Below are 23,225 nucleotides of genomic sequence, written 5' to 3' on the forward strand. Positions count from 1 at the left end.
CCTCACAACCCTGTAGTGAAGATAGCCAGTGAGCCCTTCAGGGACTCTCCTGTGGCTGGGACTGGGGCAAGATGGTGGTGGAGGAAAAGAGGAAGAGGAAGGCTTTTAGGAGGAGAAAGAGGGTGGGTGAACTCAGGATTTTACCGTGGGAATTCAGAACCACAGGTTTTGTGGTCCTTATGGTAATTATTATCCTGGCCATATCACTTGCTCATCCTCCCCACTGTGGCTGGGCCCCAGGAACCCACAAGTTTCCCTAACAGTCATTGTCGGTAACCTGGGCATGGTTCAATTCATGGAGTGGCTTTTCTTGGTGGTGAATCTATTGTGGTCTGCCTGAAGTCCTGGTGGATGACGCTAAGGGGAGGAGCCTGAACCAGGAGTGGAAGTCCCCGCCCAATCATAGAGTCTGCTGTTTGGAGCCAGGCTATTGAATCTTTAAGGATGAATAAGCATTTTCCAGGAGGAATCAGAAGTGAGGATAGGGTACTGCAGGCCAAGGAAACAGCAGGAACAATGGCAGGAAGGTGCGAAAGAACATCCAGGAGGTGTTAGTACTGTGTCCTACCAGGAAACACAAGGTGTCTGAGGGAGGGTCATGGGAGGTGAAACACAAGAAGCAGATCATGGGGGGCCCTAGAGTTATGCTAAAGAGATGTGACCTAATCCTGTAGGTGACAATGGAGGGGCAAGGATGTGTGTTAAGGAAGGGAATGACATGGTTGGATTTGTGGGTCTGGCAGCTATGAGAAGAAAAATCAAACGGTCAAGTCCTCCTAAGTTCATCAGTTCTTTGCCTACTCACAAGCATAGCCTCATGGGTTCTGGAGGTATGTAAGCTTGGAATTGCCTGTGGTCATCTGGAAGCCCAACTGTAGCAGCAAAGAATGAGGTCAATATAGACAGGGGAGCAGAGCTGAGAGATTGACAAAGAGCAAGTCACAAAGTCCCTCAGAGACATCACTTGAGACCCTGAATCCATATGTGCCTGAAACTATCTCTAACCCCACTCCATTCCACCCCTTCTTTCTGAGTTATATGAGCCAACAAATCTCCTTCTTGGATTAAACTAGTTTGAGTTGCGTTTCTGTTCAAGCTATTGAAACTTTCAGTGCCTCAGTTTTCTCCTCTGTAAAATAGAGGTAATATTATTACCTATATCATAGGACTCTAGTAAGAATTATATGAAATTTTTTGATATAGATAGATGTAGATACAGATATGTACACACAATGTGTAGTACTGTGTCTGGCACGTAGAAAGCACTCAATAAATGTTAGTTATTATTATAATAATTATTATCATCATCATTATCATTATCATTAAACTCCTGGGCTTAAGTCCAAAACCATCAATCTGAGCCTACACACCCTGTTGCTAGTAGAGGGACAGCTGTACTTTCCATCAGCTTATTCTCCAAATGCTCAGGATTTGGCAGTTGCTGGTAGAGCATTTTAATGTGGCTCAGTGTTTTCATTTCTGTCATTTTGTTGTACCTGCCCCCTGAGGTGGTTGAAACAGAGAAATCCCAGAGAAGAAATAAATAAAACAAAAAGCCGTGGTAAAGCCCCTTTGTTATTCTTTTAAGTTCAAGCTGCTTTTTAGGTGTCTTTTGGTAAGCAAGACAAGACTTGGAACCCAGTGGATCAAAGCACAGTTTGTGGCCCCAGAGGTGACAGATTATGTGGGGCTGGGGCCAGCATGTGACAGGGACAAGATGTGGAGGTTTGGCAGACAGCAGTCAGGGCAACAATGCATTCTGGAAACAATAGTTTTCAAATTCATATAACAGCATGAAGATCACCCATCAATTAGAGCCATAGATATTCAGAAGCCAGCTTAGAAAACTCTAAAGATTATTTTTAACTACGCATACCAGACAGCCAGGCTGTCTCCTCTGGCAGCTCTGTCAATCTCAGCAAATTTGAGTTAAGAGTCATGGAAGGTGATAGCAGGGGAAATGGTGGACCAAGACAGTGTTCCTTCTGGGTGTGCAACAATTGAAGAAAAACCTTTCAGTTAGGCAGACCCACCCGTGAATCACACCAACATGGCAGATAAGAAGCCCCTTCTGGAAAAATTTTTAAAAGCCTCTTGCTGGGGACACCTGGGTGGCTCAGTCAGTTAAGCGTCTGCCTTCGGCTCAGGTCATGATCCCAGGGTCCTGGGATCGAGCCCCACATTGGGCTCCCTGCTCAGTGGGGAGCCTGCTTCTCCCTCTGTCTGCCGCTCCCCCTACTTGTGCTCTCTCTCTCTCTCTCTCTCTGACAAATAAATAAATAAATAAATAAATAAATAAAAATCTTTAAAAAAAATGCCTCTTTCTGTTACCAGTGTTTATCCAGGCCTTCAACCTGCTCCTGTTCTTGACTGATGAAAATCTTTGAAGTTCCTGACCCTTTGGCTTAGTCTCTTGCTTTCAGCCCTGCTCCTGTTTTTGTTGTTTGTTTTTTGCAATTTAAAGATGAAATGCAGCATCTCTACTTTGACCTTTAGTGGTCTCAAGGATGGTCCTGCATCTCCAGTTAGTCTGCCTTGGATAACATCCTGCCTGGCTGGAACTTCATCATGTACAGGTATTTCCTGACTCTCTTCCCACCTGCCTACCAAGGGGGTACTGGACAGGTTTTCTACCCTTCCTCCTTCTTCTTCCCCAGAGTCTGATTCAGTAGTGCCGGGCTGAAGGCGTAGCATCTAAGTTTTCACAAGTACCTTAGGTGATCTGGTGCAGGTAGTCTATGGATCATGCATTCAGACACACCGTTTCACAGCTTCCATGAACATTCTGTTCCTTATCTCCATTATTTGTATAAGGAATCTTTTCTGTTTAGACAAGGACTTTTAGGTCATACAGAGGAAGTAATTCAGCTTGCAGAGATGTGGGAAATTTATCAACTCCATGAAGCCAAGAAGCCACTGAAGAATAAGTGATATATCTCAAGTTCATTGATGAAGAGACTTTACAAAGATTCTGTAGATAAGATTTTGTCACTATCTTTTCCACTTTTTCCCTGTGTCCCATAAAAACCCCTATTCCACAATTAAGAGTAAGAGAAAAAAATCTAATGGTTGCCTTTCTGGTCCTTGTGTTCTTTCAGTTTCCTTGTAATGGATAGCATCACTAATCTTGCCCTCAATTCCAGAGTTTTTGCCTCTCTTAAGACTACCATTATGCTTCAAAGACCCTCCAGTTACCTATATGCTATACATCAGATAGGACAGCTTGGATTCTAGCATGGCCATAAAACACTTGAGATGAAGAAAAGTTAAGTTGTAGTAGACTCGGTATGAAACAAAAAAATTAAGGAAGTCACCATGTAAACAACAGGTAATTCAAAGCCATTCCATCTTGAAGGTGAGATCCCTGCTTTAGACAGGGAGAGAAGGGAGAATGGTAATATTCTTCCTGTTAGCATGCTTTAGTCCATCTCTGTTTGATGTTCAGACCTTTATGTCATTACAATTCTATAGCATTAGCTCTCTGTGACTATTAATACTCAGCTATCATGTTTGATTCTCACAACCTTTTGACATAGTGTAATTAAGTTGCAACTATTCATTAAGCTAATACTGTGTGCCAAGTACTCTGCTAAGTCTTTTTTTTTTAAGATTTTATTTATGTATTTGAGAGAGAGAGAATGAGAGATAGAGAGCACGAGAGGGAAGAGGGTCAGAGGGAGAAGCAGACTCCCTGCTGAGCAGGGAGCCCGATGTGGGACTCGATCCCGGGACTCCAGGATCATGACCTGAGCCGAAGGCAGTCGCCCACCCAACTGAGCTACCCAGGCGCCCCTCTGCTAAGTCTTTGATGTGTACAGAAGTGATTACATCAGACCAGATCGTTGTCCCCATGGAGCCTACAGTTTAGGGGCTCATTCCTCACAGGAAAATCAAAGAGAAGAGAAGAGAAATGACCTGACCGGAGCTGCAAAACAAGTAGTGGCAAAGTCACAACTGGAAGCCAAGACCCCCATCTTTTCTCTCTCTCTCTCTCTCTCTCTCTTTTGTTACTTTCTTGGTTACTGAGATCATGATTTCTTATTTTGATATCTTGAGATGCAAGTACAGAGACAAGGGCTTTGAATGGCTTTTCCTGCAATAGAGTCATGAGGTCCAGACCACCCCCTTCAATCCTCACTCCTGAATTAAGCTCCAATTCCTCCGAACTTTTAAACCAATTGTTCTGGTCAAGGGGTTTCCTCCATCTGCAGATGGATTTTCCCTGACCCATTCAGCCTCTTTTGCCTTGTGATCAAGTGCATGTGTGTTCCCTGAGGGAGCAGAATGAAACCATTGGCCTATGGGGTCTGGAATTAGTCTTACTTCTGAAGACCTGGATATGACATGCTTGGAACCTTAGATTCCTGAATTCTTAGCAAAATGCACTTCCCATTACCTTCCCTTCTTTTTCTTTCTTCTCCCATCCTTCCACCCCCAACCCCACCATGCTGGTACTATTCTGATGACTGGGCTTCTGCCTAGGGTACCTGCAGAGGACTCTAGCTCTCTGTGGGCATTCAAGCACTGCCTTAAATCCAGCTTATTTGGTTGGGGTCCTAAAACCCTACTTCATTCTTGGAAGCTCTTTTTCTGGGATGGGAAGAAAGGATACTAAGTCCTTCTGGCCTGATTTTTGCTGTGAAGAGACAAGTTATCTGAAGCCAGGAAGCCCGATCTCACTTGGATTCTTTCTGCCACACTCTAATCTACGGATTGGGAAACCTTGGTGCCTGTGCTAGCTAAACCACAGGTGAGCGTGAACTGTTCATTTTGCATCCAGCTGTGTGGTTATCCCAGGGCACATTCAGCTTGGTCCTTGCCTTTTCACACTTCTGCCTGCTCCTCACCAGGCATGTGGCTGTGGTCCCAGCTCACTGTATGGCTGAGCCTGCCTGAATGAGGTCCAAGATGGATTTTCCCTGACCCATTCATCCTCTTTTGCCTTGTGATCAAGTGCATATGTGTTCCCCGAGGGAGCAGAATGAAACCATCTAGCTTATACTGGGGTCACTCCTAGAGCCACATTGCCCTTGTTACTGTGATCATTTCCAGCTGAGCCACCTCAAGATGACGAGCGCACATCAGCAGAAATATTTGCAGGAGCTAAACGACCCAACATAGGTAAAAATCTTTGCATGGTGTCTGAGATACAGGGAACCATCAATTAGCAATTTGTTTAGCATTGACCCTGGCATCTCTATTGGATCTGAGCTTGTGGGAGCACAGTTCAAGAGCCTGGAAAAGAAGTTAGCCTGACAACCATCTGGCTAGGAATGGAGTGAAGGAGCAAGGGATTCCAACGGATAATCTTCTCTTCCATATTCAATTTATTACTATACTTAAAACTTCTGTGGGACTTCTTGCAAGTCTAAGCACTCACTTATCTAGTTCCCCCTGAATGTGCTCCTTCTACCTTTATAGGCAGGTTGGGAAGATCCCTAAAATGAAACATATCTTCCTTTTGCCTAAAATATCCTCCATCTCTCCCAAATTGCAGGAGTCATAGTTACTGTAAAGTGAGAGTCAGCAGAAACAAAAATAAGGGGTGTGCATGGACCAGCATAGTAAAGAGAACAAGATTCTGGAGTCAGATGGTTTTGTTTTTAAATTATATGCCTGCTCTTTGCCAGTTATGTGATCTTGGCAAGTTACTTCACCTCTCAAAGCCTCAGTTTCTACATCTTTCAAGTTTGAGATGTTTGACCCAGCATCTAGAAGGCCCTAAACATTGACAGGCGTCAACTATTATACTATCCTACTGGTAGGGGTCTCCAAAAGTCAAGCAGAAGAGATTGTAAAAGCTATCATCTAGAGAAGAAATTAAGCTTCAGGAAGAGAAGAACAACGTGAGTGTGTATGTTTTTGAGGGGGCTGCTGATGGTGGTGAGGAATCAGTTCTAATAATGCTGCCTAGTACACCTCTAAGATGGCCCCTATTGATAGCCTTCTCCTGGTATCCATACCCTTGTGTAATCCCCTCCCCTTGAGTGACCAGTGACATACTTGGAGCAAATAGAATTCAGCAAAAGTGAGGGAGCACTTTGAGAGTAGGTTATAAAAAGACTGTGGCTTGCACCTTAGATGGGCTTTTTCCTTCTCTCTCTCTTAGCTCACTTGTATCAGAGGATGCAAGCTGCCATGTGTAAATAGTCCTATGGAGAGGTCCATGTGGCATGGCAAAGAATTAACATCCTCTGTCCAACAAGCATGTGGGTGAGCTTGGAATTGAATCCTTTGGTTCCAGTTGAGCCTTCAGATGAGACCACATCCCTGGCCAACAGCTTGACTGTAAGTAACCTCATGAGAAGACTTGAACCAGAGGCACCCAGCTAAGCTACATCCAGATTCCTAGCCAATGGGGACTGTGAGATAATAAATGTTTTAAACTGCTAAACTTTGGGGATAATTTGTTATACAGAGAGATAATATAGCGTCTTTGCCATCTGGGCTTTTAATTTAGTTCTCTTCTGCCTTGAGGCTTCTCCAAGCGTCCACTCAGCCTGGTGATAATTAGAACTGGGCGACTGGAGTGTGTTGAGGGCAGTGGAGTTGCAAGAGAGTGCCTGGAGCAGCTGGAATTAATTTCATCATGATGTCATCTCTCAGAGAATGGCTGTGGAGGAGCACAGAGGCTGGAGAATAAAGCTTCTCTGTGGTGCAACTCCAGCTGGGCTGGGCAAGACCTCAGTGCCAACCTTGGGCTGCAAGTTTTAAAGACTGTGGACTTCCCCTTGGCAAGGTTGGGACTCCCAGCAGGTCACAAGGGACAGGAGCAAAAGTGAGAGGGATTTTAGACAGCACTACAGAGATTAGAAGCACTGCCATTAGCGTCCAAAGTAAGTCTGCTACTTAGTAGCCGTGTGACCTTGAACAAGTTGTTTAATCACTCTGAACTAAATATTCAAAATACAAATTATAATAGTATCCACTTTGAAGTTTTATTTTGAAGATTAAATGGGATAATGTAGGTAAAGCTTTTAGCAGAATGCACATGAACAGTTGATATTGCTATTATTCCTGGAAGGAAACCAAACTGGAGGTCCCGCCTCGAGTGTTTATGCTGTGGTCTAGGCAAGTGGTAGGGACCAACAGGGTCTTCCAAAGCAGGGTTGTGGAGGGCCATTTGAGGAGCCTCTTCCAGAAAAACAAAGGAATGAATAAAAGGTCACTGGAAATACCAAGAGACCACCTCAAAAGGGAATTGAAACTTAAAGAGAATTCATATGAAAAAGTCCCGTGGTCTGTTGAACATGGGATAAGTTTCCAGATATAGCTCAATCCTCATATGACATAAGAAGCTCATATAGACAGCTTATTCTAAGAAATCAATGAACAAAAATAGGCAAACGTTTTCGTCTAGAAGTCATGACTTATGGTTCTCCAGAGACTTCATACAGGAACAAAACCCAGAAGAGTGAATTCACACCTCACTGATGTCAGCAATTTTACACGGAGAAGAAATTATCAGTCTAACGAGTTAAAAACCAGATAATATTAGAAGAGAAGTGGTGTTTGCAGAAAATACTGCAGAAAATCCATAATAACAAATGATAGATATGACTGATCATGCTTGGGTGTAAAGATTTAGAAGGGTGAGTAAACTGAGTGATAAGAATATATATGACAACTTCCCAGAGTACGCAAGGGTTATGTTTCTGAGTCTGCTACATTTTGAAAAGTATACAAGTGTTGAAGCTGTATATGTGAATTTAATGTAATTCTGAAGATGAAATATTGTATACAAGGCCCTACAGAGTGCTTGACATGATAATGTCCATATATGATCAGGCCCTAAAGTGTTTGAAGCATTAGTAGGTAGAAGCAGAAAAAGTGCTCATTTGCAATTTACAGATCGTCATTTTCTGTATCTGGATTTAGAGACCTTAATTCACCTTTGGGGAAGATGGCTGTTTTAAGAAAAATCTCAGAATAGCCCTTTGATTATCCAAATGTAAAACACTGTACTCACTCATTGTTCTTGAAGGAAATAGGGACATCACTGTTAAACTGATGGTAGATACTGACAAGTAAATTACAACCCTATAAATCTACCATTTATTGAACACTTACGATGAGGTCATAAGGACCACTTGGGATGGTCATTAAACATACAGAATCTGAGCCCTTCTCTGGAAATCCAATTCAGTAGGCCTGGGGAAAAGCCCTGGAACTAATAAGCAGGCTAAGCATTCCTCAAATGATGCTGTGGCTTCTGGCCACAGCCACAATTCTGAGGACCCTGAATTACAGAACAAACAACTTGCCCAAGGTCACACAGCTAGCAAGTGGTGGAATAGGGAACAGAACCCAAGATTCTCGCTCTACTCTAGCATGAAAACCCCTGCACAGTGGGGGAATGCAATTTCCCCCTGGATTGAAAAAGCATGGAGCTGCTAGAGCGGCCAAGCCTATTGAACACCCTGGGTAGGCCTTCGGCATCTGTCTTAGGAAGACCAGGGCTAAGGGGTCCCAGTCTGTGAGTACCTAGGCACAGGCCTGGCCTGTGGAAGACAAGCCACCCATGCCACTGTCTTCCTTATCCCACTGCAGTCTCCAGAAACTACTGATGGAACCGATTACTATTACAAAGAAGCTACCATCCCAGACCAGCAAGAGGACGCCACATTCCCCAGCTCCCCCTCTCCTTCTACCAAGAAAGGAGTAAATGCAAAGTGTTGGATGACTTGGTTTCTAGTTCTGTCTCCAGCCAATGACTTGCCACAGTCTCAGTTACTTATTTCCGCCTCAGCTTCCTCCGCTTTTCTTATGCATGCCGCAGAGATGCTCCTCAAACAAACAGGACTTAAACTTTTTGACATTTTTTTTTTATTTCCATGTTCCCAGAACCTAGTGTGGTGCCTGACGTATGGTAGGCATCCAGTGAAGGTTTGTTGACTGTGTGAATGGATGGATCAGTGACCATTCAGGTGCGGGGGAGACTCCTAGGTACCTGCAGCTCTGCCCCCTGAGGCATCCCCCTCTCTGGTCTTAAAAAAGTCCCTTACTCCATACCTGATGTCATTAGCCGGGACAACAGAGGTAACTTTGGCATAGATATCTTCTGGTTAAGGGAAGCCCATTGTGTGAAAACTTACAGTTATGGGAATAATAAATTATGATGGTGGTGATACAAACAATGAAGGGCCATCACAAAGGACAGAAAATTGTTTCTTGTAGTCATGATTATGCTTTAAAAAAACCCCAGCTAACATTTGGTGTGTCTTTTGTTGCTTATCTCTTTCTTGTAGAGATCATACTGCATATATATTTTGAATCTTGCTTTTTAAAATTCTATGTAACAAACATTTCCCTATGTTGTTGTAAACTCTTTATAAATATCAGGTTTAATGGTTGAATAATACTCCCATCTTATGGGCGTGCCAGATTTATTTTAACCTTTTTCCTGTTGTTGATCATTTAACTTCCAATATCTTCCCTATTATAGGTAAGTAATTCTGCAAAGAAGATCATTGTGCATTAAACCTGTTTCATACTTAAGATTCTTTCCTAAAGACAGGTGATCAAGGGTCAAAGGCTTGATCTCAGAGAGGGATATTTCTTGAGATTCTTGAAAATATGTCATTGCTAATTTGGGGGATTCTCTCATTTTTCTTGAGAATCCAGACTCTGGATTCAGATATGCTGCCTGCAAACTCTTGCTCAGGCATTTACCTGTGTGACCTTGGGCACCTTGGCGGAGCTTTCCCATAGGTCTCAGTTCCTTAGCTGTAAATTAGGGGTTATTGAATCCTCCACATGGGGCTGTTGTGAAGATGGACAATCAATATACGCAAAGCTCAGTGCTTGGCAGAGAGTGTGCTCCATAAATATTAGCTGCAATTAATTTGTCTCTCTGATTATCAAAAAGGATGGACCTTTTGACTTGTGATTATTGCCTGTTTATATTTGCGCGTGTGCGTGTGTATGTGTGTGTAAATTATGATATATTATTTTAAAGCCAAAAAACCTAAACCATAAAGGGCTTGAAAAGAGCATATTTCTCAGGCAACCCACTGCACATACGGCTCTTTCGTGGGGCTCATGTCGCCCGGAGAAAAGCAGCCGCTGCTGCCCTATATTTTCTACACGGCCTTCTCCTTTTTGCTAGTTTTAAGATGTATCATTTCCTGTCATTTTTCTCTTTAAGTGATTCCTTTAAGACTCACTCCGTTTTTAAGGGTGACGTTTATTACGTCGTGGGATCCTGCGGGAACCTATCGCCAGCTGTGGAGCAAAAGCAGAGGGAAAACTGGATTTGAGTTCCAGAAATCGGTGGCACCGCCGACCCCTGGAGAAGCACATTTCTCCGTAGAGCGAGAACTCTCAGGGCCAGAAGCGGAGCGGGGCTCCGGCAGCTTGCAGCCCCGTAGGAACACAGAAGCAGCCCCAGCCGCCGCGGCAGCTCCCCGTCCCACTGACGGTGTCTGTGAATCCATTTCCTGTCTTGTAATTATGTTTCATGTAGTAATTAGCCCCTTCATATCAATGAAGCCAAATTTCCATGTGTAATGGAGTGAAGCCTGAGTGTATGAGACAAATTGAAACGCAGCTTTGGCAGGTGGGGGCCTCCGAGAGCTCCCTGCGGGGCAGGGAGGACCGGCCTCTGTCCGCAGAGCCCTACTGTGTGCGCGCCCTCCTTCCTATAATCCTCACACTGGTCTCTTTTCTGCAGAGCCTTCACCTTTGTTTTCATCGTCCGAGTGCAGCCCCTTCCCTTCTGGAATCTCAGCTGTACAACAAACCCTTCACGGCCCTGAGGCAAGCGCCCGGAGCCAGCAGCAGGGTGGGACAGAGGCCCCGGAAGGCACTTCAGGGTCCCAGGAGCTCAGAGCCCCTAACAGGGACCCCGCTGGGGGGCATCTCCGTAAGCCCTTGGGAGGACAAGGCTGGGAGGGGCAGACACAAGGCTGGGGGCGGGCCAGGCAGGGTGGGTGGGTGCTGCTCTTGGCCTTGAGGAGGGGACTGGGTCTCAGTAACAAAGACAGCGCCCCTCCCTTCACCTTACCCTCCTCTGTCATCCTCTGCTTTCTTTTAACTCTCCCCTCTTCTAACGTGTCTCCCCCCCATAACCAGACGTGTTTGGGGGAATCCGTAATCCTTTTGTTTGAAAAAGAATTTGTGTGGGAGGGGAGGGTGGGCATAAAAATCTGAGGAAAACTAAGAAAAGTGTAGAAGGGACATTGGATTAGCCCCGAATCCTTGAGCAAGCTTCTTAGATACTGCTGAGTCCCTTAGACTCCTGATCTCTAAAATGGGAGTAATAATCGCTGTCTCGCACACCCCACCGGACTGAGGAGTAGGTAGAATATGCCCCATATTGATTCAAGCGTGTGCTGGTTTTTCAGTGACATATCTGGGGAACCCCGTATAAAGGCATGTTTATATGTATGTACACCCTCCCCACTTGACACACACAGTCAACTGAATATGTATTTTTGGTGTTAATTTTTTTCCTGTACTCCAAATATTTATTTAAATTCCAGCTAGTTAACATACAAGTGTAATATTAGTTTCAGGTGTAGAATGTAGTGATTCATCGCTCACATACAACACTTGGTGCTCATCACAAGCGCCCTCTCTAATCCCCTATTTCCCCCATCTCCTCCCCAGCTCCCCTCCAGCAACCCTCAGTCTGCTTCCTATAGTCAAGAGTCTGTTTCTTTTTTTAAAAACATTTTATTCATTTATTTATTTGAGAGCGAGAGAATGAGAGCGAGCACATGAGAGGGGGGGAGGGGCAGAGGGTGAAGCAGACTCCCCGCTGAGCAGGGAGCCCGATGTGGGACTCGATCCAGGGACTCCAGGATCATGACGTGAGCCGAAGGCAGTCGCTTAACCAACTGAGCCACCCAGGCGCCCAAGAGTCTGTTTCTTGGCTTGCCTCTCTTTCCCTCACCCCCTGCCATGTTCATTTGTTTTGTTTCAGTATTTTTGTCTTTCAGAAATTTAAAGCCACCACATATAACAAAAACTAGTTACTACTTATTAACCACTTGCTCCGTGCCAGGCCCTATCTAGGCTCTGTACAAATTCTCTTATTTAATCCTCAAAACCCTATGGGAAGGTATTGTTAGCCCCACTTTACAGATGAGAAAAGCAAGACCCCAGGTTAAGACCATCTCCCAAGGTCATGGATCTGTGTAAATGTTCGAGCTGAAATAGGCCTGAGTTCTGAGTCCTTAGTCTCAATCATTATGCTGTTCCTAAGAATCTGGGCTTTTCCATAGCCAGACATTTTTGGACTCAGAGGGAGGATATTTCCAAACACCATTTTCCCCGGTCTGACTCCCACCTTCCAGTCCCACTGTGGCTCTGGTTCAAAGTGATCTAATGCTTGAAATGAAAAAGGCGTTGGGAGGGTGCCTTGACTTTCATCTCCACAAAGACCTAGGATGTTTCTCCAGCCCCCTTCCCACCACGCAGGGGAGAGAGAACCTTAGCCAAAGCTTCAGGCTCAGGACGGGGGGGGGGGGGGGGGGGGGGGGGGCGCTGGGGGCTCTGGCCGGGTGATGGCCTCTCCACACCAGAAAGTGGCTGCCTGCCGATGGGATACCTCTGGCTCTCCTTCATATTGCATTGTGAAAGCACCATGTCCCCTCTACCTTCTCCTTTACCTGCCTCTCCCTTCTTGACCAGGTGCCCTCTTTTTCTCATTATACAGACTTCTGGAAAGGTTCACAAGTCCAGCTTCTGTGCCAGGTAGGGAGACCCCTTCTCCATCTTGGTCGGGTCAAAAAGTGAGCTGCCAGTAGCTGAAAGGTAGGAGTGAGAGTTTGGGCTCTAGAGCCATGGGTGCAAGTCTTAACTTGGCCACTTTGCTGTGTACCTCAACCTCTCAGGGTCTTCAGCTTCTTCCTCTTCTTTTTAACAGGGGACTAATAACATCTATGCTGTAAGGCTGTTGCTGGTGTTAAATAAGTGCGCATAAAGGATCTGGGACAGTGCTGATGTACACGAAGTGCTCAGTAGCTCTCATTTTTACCCCATGTCAGACATGTCCCACAAAGTGCTTTACACACATAATTCTCATTTAGGTCATGCTGCAACACTATGAAATAGATGTCATTATCCCCATTTTACAGATGAGAAAACTGAGGCTCATGGAAGCTAGGGTCATCCAGCAGGTAAATGAGAGAGCTGGGATTCAACCAGGACTGCCTGATTTCCAAGCTCATGCCCTTAACCTCCTCACTTCACTGTCCCTCAAAGAATTCCTCATGAAAAAAAGTCCCACATATCTTCCTCATCCTCTTTCTGGGGCTCCTCACGGGAAACCCTGCAGTCCAAGGGTGGCTGCGGCTGGCTCATGTCATGTGAGAAGAGGTGGGAGCAGCGCCGTGCCGGTGGCCTTGGGGTGAGCTGGACCCTGTGCTTGCCAGGGTCCCCTCCAGCATTAATGCTGGAGGTACTGTCACCAAACTGACTTATAGGGAGTTTTTTTGGGGGGGGTGTCTGGCAGAGTCAAGATGTGATCTGAAGGATCTTGAGAGCTGAGAACAGACAGGGCAAAAATAAACTTTTTCATTAATCCATTATCCTAATGATCGTCCTAAAGATAAGCTTGATCAGATATGAGCATTGCTGAGATTGATTTGCCTAAAATAAGAATCTCATTTGCATTTTTCTGATTTTTCCCTACTTCATTTAGCCACATCAAGACAGCTGCAGCTCTCACTAAGGACAGACATTTGAAATAGATGGATATCGCCTACATGTATTTATGGGGCACAGGATCTTTCCCACCCACCTGTGTGTGTTGTAATCTCTTTGACAGAGGAGAGGAGGACAGTTTAGGGAACTTCAAAGTGACAGCTTTGACTTGCTAATGGAAGGTCAGCATTTTCAACTTACCTTTGATCACATTTTTACCTTATGTAGATGATACATCTCTGTGGACCAAAGAATATGCGTGGGTAAAGTGGATTGGAAAAGATCCTAATAGTCTCAAGTCTGAGTTAGAAGGTGTAATATCACACATATCTTTGCATTAACTATGCACGTCAACCCCGAGAGATAACTAGGGCAGGCATTTTTATTCCCATTTTGCAGATGAGAAAACCTAGGCCCAGTGAGGTTAAGGTATATGATTTAGGTTATATGTTTTGTGAATAAAGACAAACCTCAACTCCCAACCCTGGGTCTCAAACCTCGTGACTTCCAGGCCAGGGTTTTCTGCTGTTGGAACCAGCGGTCTGTGAGCAGCTTGGGAAGAACCGCTTCTCTCAGAGAGCAAGATTTGGTCCTGGGGGCACCTGGGTGGCTCAGTCCTTAAGCGTCTGCCTTCGGCTCAGGTCATGATCCCGGGGTCCTGGGATCGAGCCCCGCATCGGGCTCCCTGCTCAGAGAGAAGCCTGCTTCTCCCTCTCCCACTTCCCCTGCTTGTGTTCCCTCTCTCACTGTGTCTCTCTCTGTCGAACAAATAAATACAATCTTAAAAAAAAAAAAAAAGATTTGGTCCTGGTTGTATAGACAAGATTACGCCTTTCATCCATTTGACCTTCATTGATCCTTCCTAGGAGAGACAAGACCATTGAAAATATCGGAGTGCTGCTGATGATGAGCGCCTGCACAGTCTTCTTGGCAAAGCTGATCATGGATAATAAAGACCCACGAGGCCATAACATCTAAGCTTCAGACTGATCCCATTCCCGTCTTCAACCTGGGGACCCTCTTGAACTTGCTGGGTGATTAACTTTTGGATTGGAAAGTACACAGACTGTGGAATCAAATCGTTGTGGGTTGAGTCCTGGCCTTGCCGTTTACATCAGCTGGTGTTCAGAACAGTGCTCTCCAGGCAGAATTTCATTTATTACATTATTTAACTTAGTGTATTTCATTTAATCCCATAACGCTGCCATGACGAAGATTCTGATGTTATCGTCCCCATCCCATAGATGAAGAACAGGTTTATAGAGGTAGAGGCTGAGTAACTTGCTCAAGCTAGACAGGTAATTCCGATTCCAAATCTTATATATTTTTAACATTTTTCAACTTAAAAGCATAGGTAATGCATTCACTTGACTCAAAATTCAAAAGAAACAGGGTACCTGGCTGGTTCAGTCGGTAGAGCACAAGACTCTTGATCTCGTGCTCTACGAGAATTCAAGCCCCACATTGTGGGTAGAGCTTACTTAAAATAAATAAATAAATAAATAAATAAATAATAGTCTTATGTTTAAAAAAAAATTCAAAAGATGCAAAAAAGAAAACTGAAAAGTCTCCTTCTTGCCCGGTCCTCCAGCCACAGTCCACCTTCCTAGAGGCCACCGATTTTACCAGCTACATGTGTTTCTTCCAGAGACTTGTTATACACATACAAGCAAAGAGGCAAATCTATTGTTTCTGCTCTTTTTATGGGCGCATACGTCTTTTTTTTTTTTTTGAAGAGCTATTGTTAAATTTCTATATATAAGACAACAGTACAGTATTGATTTTGGTAATTTTTAAACAAAAGTCGTATTTTTAGTTAAACATGCTACGTTCTTTCAAGTTTCCTGCCTTTGCTCCTGATTTTCCTTCAATTCAAAATGCATGACTTCTCACACTCATCTGGCAAGCTGCTGGGCGTCTTTGGGGCTGTAGCACAGATAGCATCTCCTCTTGAGAAATCTTCTCAACTACCCCCTCTCCCTGCTTACGGTTATTCGTTTCCTCCTTCACATCCTCCCATTTTTCAGACTATACTATAATTATTACTATCAGACTATTTAGGCTAATTTTATTCCCAGATAGTCTGATAGTTCCCAAGAAGATATTCATTCATTCAACAAATACACATCTGTGTATATATATATATATATATATATATATATATATAATTTTTTGTGAGAGTTTACTCTTTTTACTTTAATGGCAGCATATTAAATATACTACCCTGCTTCTTGCTTTCTAAGAACTTTTTATTACAGAAAAAAAATTCCCACATAAGCAAAAGTAGAGAAAATAGTGTGAACCCCCATATAGCCATCAGCTCACTTCAAGAGTTCTCATACATGGTCAATTTTATTTTACTGACACCCCCAGCTCTAACCCCAATTATTTTTTTTAAAGATTTATTTATTTATTTTAGAGGGAGAGAGCGAGTGAGAGCATGAGCAGGGGTAGGGGCAGAGGGAGAGAGAGAGGATCCTTGAGCAGATTCCCCGCTGAGCACTGAGCCCAATGCGGGGCTGGATCCCAGGACCCTGAGACCATGACCTGAGCTGAAACCAAGAGTCAGCTGCTTAACCGACTGAGCCACCCAGGTGTCCCACTCCCCTGATTTTATTTTAAAGCCAATCCCAGACATCACATAATTTCATCTATAAATAATTCAGCATATATCACTAAAAGAATGACTTAAAAAATATAACCACAATATCTATCACATGTAAAAAAAATATATCATAAACTAGCCAGTCAGCATTCAGATTTCCCTAATGGTCTCCCCTCTCTTTATCTCTCTCCCCCTTTTTAACAGATGCTGCTTTGTTCAAATCAAAATTCAAGCAGGGTCTACACATTGCATTTGGTTGATCCCTCATTTTTTTTTTTTTATCACCTAACAATACTCTTGGAGATCATTTCATACCAGAACATAAAGAACTACTTCATTCTTTCTTCCATTGCAGAGTATTCTTTGTATGGCTGTACTATAATTCACTTAACCAGCCTCCTGTTGGTGGGCATTTAGGTCATTGCAAACCTTTCTCTCTCTCTCTTTTTTTTTTTTTTGCAAACCTTTCTCTTATTGAATAACCTTGTTGAGTACGTCACTTTGCACACCGGAAGTGTGTTTGCAAGATAAATTCTTGCAAGTGGAATTTCTTTTCTTTTCTTGTTTTTTTTTTTTTTTTGGAAGTGGAATTTCTGTGTGAAAGGATATGTGTATTTGAAATTTCAAAAATTATTGCTAGATTGTCCTTCATAGAGGTGGTACCCAAGCAATCAATACTTCTATCAGCCATGTGGATGAGAACTCTTTCCCTGCACCCTCCTCAGAAGCACCATTCCCTCTCAGACCTCTGACTATGCTATTCCCTTTCCCTGGAATGCCCTGTCTCACCTTGTCCATCTGGTGAACTCCTTTTCTTTAAGGCTCAGCTTAAACTCCACCCAACCCAGAGGGTTGGTGCTCTCTCAGCACTCCCAGAGACCCCTTTTCATAGCACACTTCACACTTAATACTGGGTCCTCTTCAATGACTCATCTCCATCTTCTGCTGGTGAGTAAGGTCCTTAAGGGTGTAACCTGAGGCACACAGTAGGTGGTCTACACAAATTTGTCCATAATCGATGGGTTTTGTCCAATGGGAGTTCAGGGATTTCTGCTGTTTCCTTGGGTGGAACGAACCCAGAGTCATGGGTGTATCACTCACTTTTGTAACCCACCGATGCCCAAGTATTGAAGCCCAGAAAAACCCCCAAGTTCCATGTTGCCCAGCCCCGGAAGCCTGCAGCAGATGGCACCGCATCCCTGAGGCTTCGAGGTCTGATTATCCTAGACCTGCAAATTGTTTACACGGATTCTGACCTCTCAAATTGCTTTCTATTTAATCTGGGCTGGAAGACCTTGATTTTTGTTGTTTTAAAATCTAGGCTCGCTTCCCACCCCACAAATGAAACTGTCATCCTCTAAATTATTATTATTTTGGATGGGCAGGAGCAGAATTAGGCCCCACAAAAGCAAGTGAGACGGGGCAGGTGGGGGTAATCCCATGTGCCCGAGGTGGGGGAGGGTGCAGCAGATGGCTCCCCAGGCAAGCCTTGAAAGCCAGGATTAAAAAGTAATTTTCAGCATGCTGAAAATGGGACTGCAGATTTGGGTCACCACAATTAACTCTCTCCCAGCTGTAGGCCAGAGCCTTGGAGTCGAAAGGAGGTGCCCTGTCTAGGAGAGATGCTAGGTGGGAACCCCTTGATTTCTCCTCCCGAAGCTTCATGGGGAACATTTTCCGGGCCTTGAGGAGGGAGCTCGGGCCCTCGGGGTCAGCCTCTTCCTAGAGACAAGGTTCTACTTCCTTTCTAAATGTGGACTCTCTTGTCAGAGGGAAGTCCTTCCAAGGCTGTAGGAAGCACTGCGCCTTCAGAGATCGAGTTCTTATCAGACACCAAAAGTGGCATCTCATCTTGTTATCAAAGTACCTCGGGCATTTGCTCCGATGCAAAGGTGAGATACTGCCTTGCCCATTACTTTCTGTGCTAGAGTTGCTGCCATTGTCCCTGAACAGGATCTATCGGTAACTGTCCCTGTACCTGCCCCACCCCTGACCATAATTCCTTTATCTTTTAAAATCCAGTGCATTAAATTCTTTTCCCTGAGGAATGATACTCTGTCCCCCCTCCCCAACCACACTCTTGAACTGTAGAACTGCAATTAATGGGGTTTCCCTTTTCTTTTTGTTTACCAGGAAACTCAGAGCCAAATTCAAAAACTAATTTCATGGTCTCCATGAATGCATTTTACTTTTCCACTTACCTTGTTATTCTATTCTAATTTACATAGTCCATTGGTTCTGATTTTGTTTTCCTCTATATATTGCACTATATTGCTGAATGTATGTCCTGTGTGTTATATCACAACCTTTGTGCAACTAGATAGAATATAATCAAATGCAGAAATAATCCACACGTTCATTCATTAATGCAACTTTTGCAATACGTACCAGTTAGATGCTTAATACTCTAGTAGGTGAATGGCTGATACAAATAAAACACATTTAAGCATTTAACACCTACTATATCCAGGGACAATGCCTAGGACCTTTTAAGTCATGTATTTTAATTTACGTCTAACAACAATCTTAAGACAATCTTAAGGGCGCCTGGGTGGCTCAGATGGTTAAGCAACTGCCTTCAGCTCAGGTCATGATCCCAGGGTCCTGGGATCGAGTCCCGCATCGGGCTCCCTGCTCCTTGGGAGCCTGCTTCTCCCTCTGCCTCCCTCTCTCTCTCTCTCTCTCTGTCTCTCAGGAATAAATAAATAAAATCTTAAAAAAATAATAACAACAATCTTAAGACATAAATAACTGAGTTGGAATATATAAAGCACTTAACCCAGTGCCTGGTATAGTAAGTACTAAATAGGTGGTAGCTATTCTTCTTAGTAGGTATCATTATTCTCATTTCAAAAGAGGAAACTGAAGAGCTGAAAGGTTAAATTACATCGTTATGAGAGCTTGATTAAAATAATGACCAAACATGTGATGACGCTTTTTGGTTTTCCAGAATCCACTCCCCCTGCTTTCAGGGAGAGTCCATTTCTCTTCGTGAAACTCTCCTGCCTACTCCATTCGTGGTTCTGTGCTCTGGACCCGGCTTCATCCCCGCCTCCTGGGGAGGAGCATGTGACCCAAGCATGGCCAACCAGAGCTCTGAATTTACCTCCCCACAGCCATTGGCCAAGGGAGGAGCATGTGACCCCAAGCATGGCCAATCAGTGCTCACCAGAGTAATTGGCTCAGAGGTACAACATGTGACTCAGATTGGTCTAAGCCAAGTGACGCCTAGGATTCCGGAGGGCGTTATTGAGAAGAGTTGTATTCTCCTTTCTGCTTGGCCTGAGCCGCAGCATATGTATGACTGGAGTTTGATCAGTCATTTTCCTACTCTGAGTAAAGAGCCGTTTGATAATGGAGTCCACAAGAGAATGGGGACTCCAGAAACGGAGAGAGTGAGGGTGGGTCCTGAAGATATTCCCCTGGGTCCAAACACGTCTGAAGCCAGGAAGATCTGTTCCAGGATTAATGGGATTGCTGAGCCAGTAAATTATCTTTTTTGCTTAATCCTGTTTGAGTTGGGATTCAACCACTTACAACTATAAAGATCCTCCTTGTATAGGCCTTCAATAAATTTTTGTTCCTTTACTTTTTCCCCATTTGATGGACTTGCCCAATGTCACAGTTAGTAAGTGGCAACAGCAATATTTAAACCCAGTTCTGACCCCAAAGCCCATGGACATCGTGTTCCTTGCCTATAGGAACTTGCATTGTATTGGGGTGCCAGACTGATACATATGCAACAGGTGGATGATGAGCCAAGGTGGGGAGAGCTTGGCCATTGTGTAAAAGCTGTGAGCGTCATGCTTCTGGAGCACCCTCACCCTGCACTCTCCTTCCCAGCATCTGTAAATGGTCTGGGAGAAGCACAAATGCTGATTCACAGACATGGCAGCTGGCTCAGCGTGCTTCTATACAAGGAGCTGATGCTTCCCCTGCTTATTTAAAGGAGACTTCTTGCCTGGAGCAGAGCCTGGGTGAAACAGACACACATCCACAGCACTGGACTCTGACTCATCCTGTGACTCCTTTGGTTGAGTCATCTCTCTCCTGAGATGGACTTTCTTGTCTGCAAAATGAAGCTTGACAAATGGGGTACAAATGAGATCTCTTAAGTCATGGAACTGGAAAGTTGCTGCTGGGTAGTCCCACCTGAGTAACTGTGGGACTAGGCCTCCCCTCTCTAGCATATCTGGGAGTCCTCGAGGGTGTGGGTGAACACGTCCAGCCAGTCTGACATCTCCACAAGCTCTGGAAAGACCCTCTGCTCCCCGCGGAGCTCTAGGCCTCGTGTTGCACAGTAATCACCACTGCCCAGAATGCTCTGTTTCTGTGGCCCTGCCCGCCTCTGGAGCCCCCCCCCCTTAGCGTGCTACCCCACTGCCCCAGACCTCTGAGGAGGAAGGAAGCTCCCTTCCCCAGTCCTGTTCTCACGGAGAGACTCTCCAGGGAGTTGTCTGCCATGTGTCACGGTAAACCTGTAGGAAAAGACAACTGCTGGAAGGCTGGGTGTGGCCCTGGTTTTGTTACTTTCGGGGCATCTCCCTGTGAGGGCTAGTGCACCAAGCTAGGCATGTGAGGATGAAAGCGCCAGTGTCCCCACTCAAGGACAACTGCAACAAGGATGAAAGATACTATTGTTACAGGCGGCCCATTCAAAAGAAATAAGCCTGGTGAAACAATTCTGTAAGGGAGCTGCTCACCCCGTTGTGCTTACTCTGGGCACCAGAATCATAACCTTAATGATCAGCGAGGGCCCACCCCATTCTGGATTCAAAGATGATTAAAAGATGGCGCTGGTAAATGTTAAAAACCCAGCTCTCCAGGAAAAAAAAAATGCTAATTTTAAACTTTATATAATTTATATATAAGTTTATTATAAAATTTTATAAGTTTTATAGATGGAAAAGGAACGTGGCATACCATTTACACATAACAAGACACACAATGCAGTGCCGTAAACCCCATGTAGGCAATTGATCCTCACGATTCTCGACCTTTGTTGAACTCCCGTGTCCGTAGCCAAACTATGGTTGCAATTCAACCATGATCTGACAAAAAATCAGACTATGAATAAATGCTTGATTACTATCCTATTCAGCAAAGAAGGCACTTATGTCACTAAATAGGTGAGTATAATTCCAATGTGAGTATGGGTTTGTATTTTCATTTCTGTTAAGGAGTAAGAAGAGAAACAACAAAGATGTCTATTGGATCTTCGTTCGTTCACTAATGACACAGTGACTTCTTTGCTGAATCAGGTAGCAGGCTTTGAGCTCTGGGAGAATGTTTCCTGAATTTTCTGTTCCAGTCACAATGTAACAAGCCTGGGTGGCTCAGTTGGTTAAGCGACTGCCTTCAGCTCAAGTCAGGATCCTGGAGTTCCAGGATCGAGGTCCACATTGGGCTTCCTGCTCGGCAGGGACCTCTGCCCCTCCCCCCTCTCATGCTCTTCTCGCTCTCTCAAATAAATAAATAAACACTCTTCAAAAAAAAAAAACCAATGTAACAATTATAGATACAACATGCGTTTAAATCGAATCTGCATTATTGACATTTCTTCATCATTTTCTTAAGTCTATGCAATCAACAATTTCCATGATGCAAATACTCTCACCGTGGCTGATTTCAATCTACCACCCTTAAGTCACAGAATGTGGATTTGGAAAGAGATGCAAAATAACACAACATTATTTGTAGTATTTCTACCATACAGACTAGATGTAAATAACCTCAAGAGCATAGATAATAATAAAATGTGGTAAAATAATTGGAAAGTGAGGAGTTCTGAGTATTTATTACCTTTGTTTTTAACAATTTATTTCATTGTAAGTATATGTAATATACTTATGTACACTTATACTTATCCAGCACTCTACCACCAAAGATAGTACCAAATCACAATTCTGGCTCAAACCACATTTGATAAAGAAAACTAGATCAGTGGCTCAGAATATTACTACCTGATGAATTTTTAAGGCCAGTTCCTTTTCCCTAAGTGATATCATTAGCCATGTGGGTGAGGAAGTAATTCTGGGTTGCTGCACAGCTTCTAGGCTAGTGCTTCTCCAAGTGTGGTCCCCAGCATCAGCATAACCCCGAACATTTTGGAAATGCAAATTTTGGGGTCCATTGCCAACCTATTGAAGCAGAACCTGTGGGGACAGGGCCCTGAAACCTCTCTCTCATGTTCCTGATGCATATTCAAGGTGTTTCTGACATGTGCTCAAGTTCCATCTTTTCTAGGGACGAATAGTTTGAATAGTACTGCTCTTTTGGCTGTCCCACGTTGTTCTCACCCCCTGCTGTAGATGACGGAGGGTCAGCCTTTATCCTCCCCTACCCCCCAAAAACTACTCAAATGGTGTCCCTTCCCTCCTAGTTTCCCAGAGGAGGAGAAGAACGACCATCAATGACAAAGGGCAACTGCAGAAGCCACGCCCAGAGCCAGCTTCATGCTCAGGAAGGGACATTGCACCTCCTCTTCATGGTTTTGGGTACTCTACGTGTTCAGAGAAACTTCTCTAGTAACGAACTGTAGAAATGATCCCTGAAAGTATAGTCTTTGGAATGTCAGCTTTTAAATTCAGAATGCTTGCTAGTGCTTTCAGGCATGCTCAACATGCGGCAGTTAGGAAAAGAGTGCTCGTCGACTGGTCCCTGTGCAAGGCTTCACCTCCATCCAATATGCTTTGCAAGATGGTGCTGTGGGATGGGCGCCTGGGTGGCTCAGTCATTAAGCGTCTGCCTTTGGCTCGGATCATGATCCCAGGGTCCTGGGATGGAGCCCCACATCGGGCTCCCTGCTCAGCGGGAAGCCTGCTTCTCCCTCTCCCACTCCCCCTGCTTGTGTTCCCTCTCTCACTGTCACTCTCTCTCTCTCTGTTGAAAAACAAATAAAATCTTAAAAGAAAAAAAAAAGATGGTACTGTGGGACAGGTGCTTCTCTAGCCTCTGTGGCCCAGGGCTC

General features: G+C 44.4%; 1 non-coding gene across 1 annotated transcript; it reads right to left on the bottom strand.

Moving 5' to 3' along the window:
* Window positions 1-22,607: 22,607 nt before the first annotated feature.
* On the bottom strand, window positions 22,608-22,821 carry LOC112808476 (small nucleolar RNA U3). The gene has a single exon (XR_003204354.1). It is a non-coding gene; the product is annotated as a small nucleolar RNA U3 (small nucleolar RNA).
* Window positions 22,822-23,225: the final 404 nt, after the last annotated feature.

The sequence above is a fragment of the Callorhinus ursinus genome, unplaced genomic scaffold, assembly GCF_003265705.2.
Source record: "Callorhinus ursinus isolate GAN/ISIS: 27379988/994484 unplaced genomic scaffold, GSC_fseal_2.0 scaffold34, whole genome shotgun sequence".
Taxonomy (NCBI): domain Eukaryota; kingdom Metazoa; phylum Chordata; class Mammalia; order Carnivora; family Otariidae; genus Callorhinus; species Callorhinus ursinus.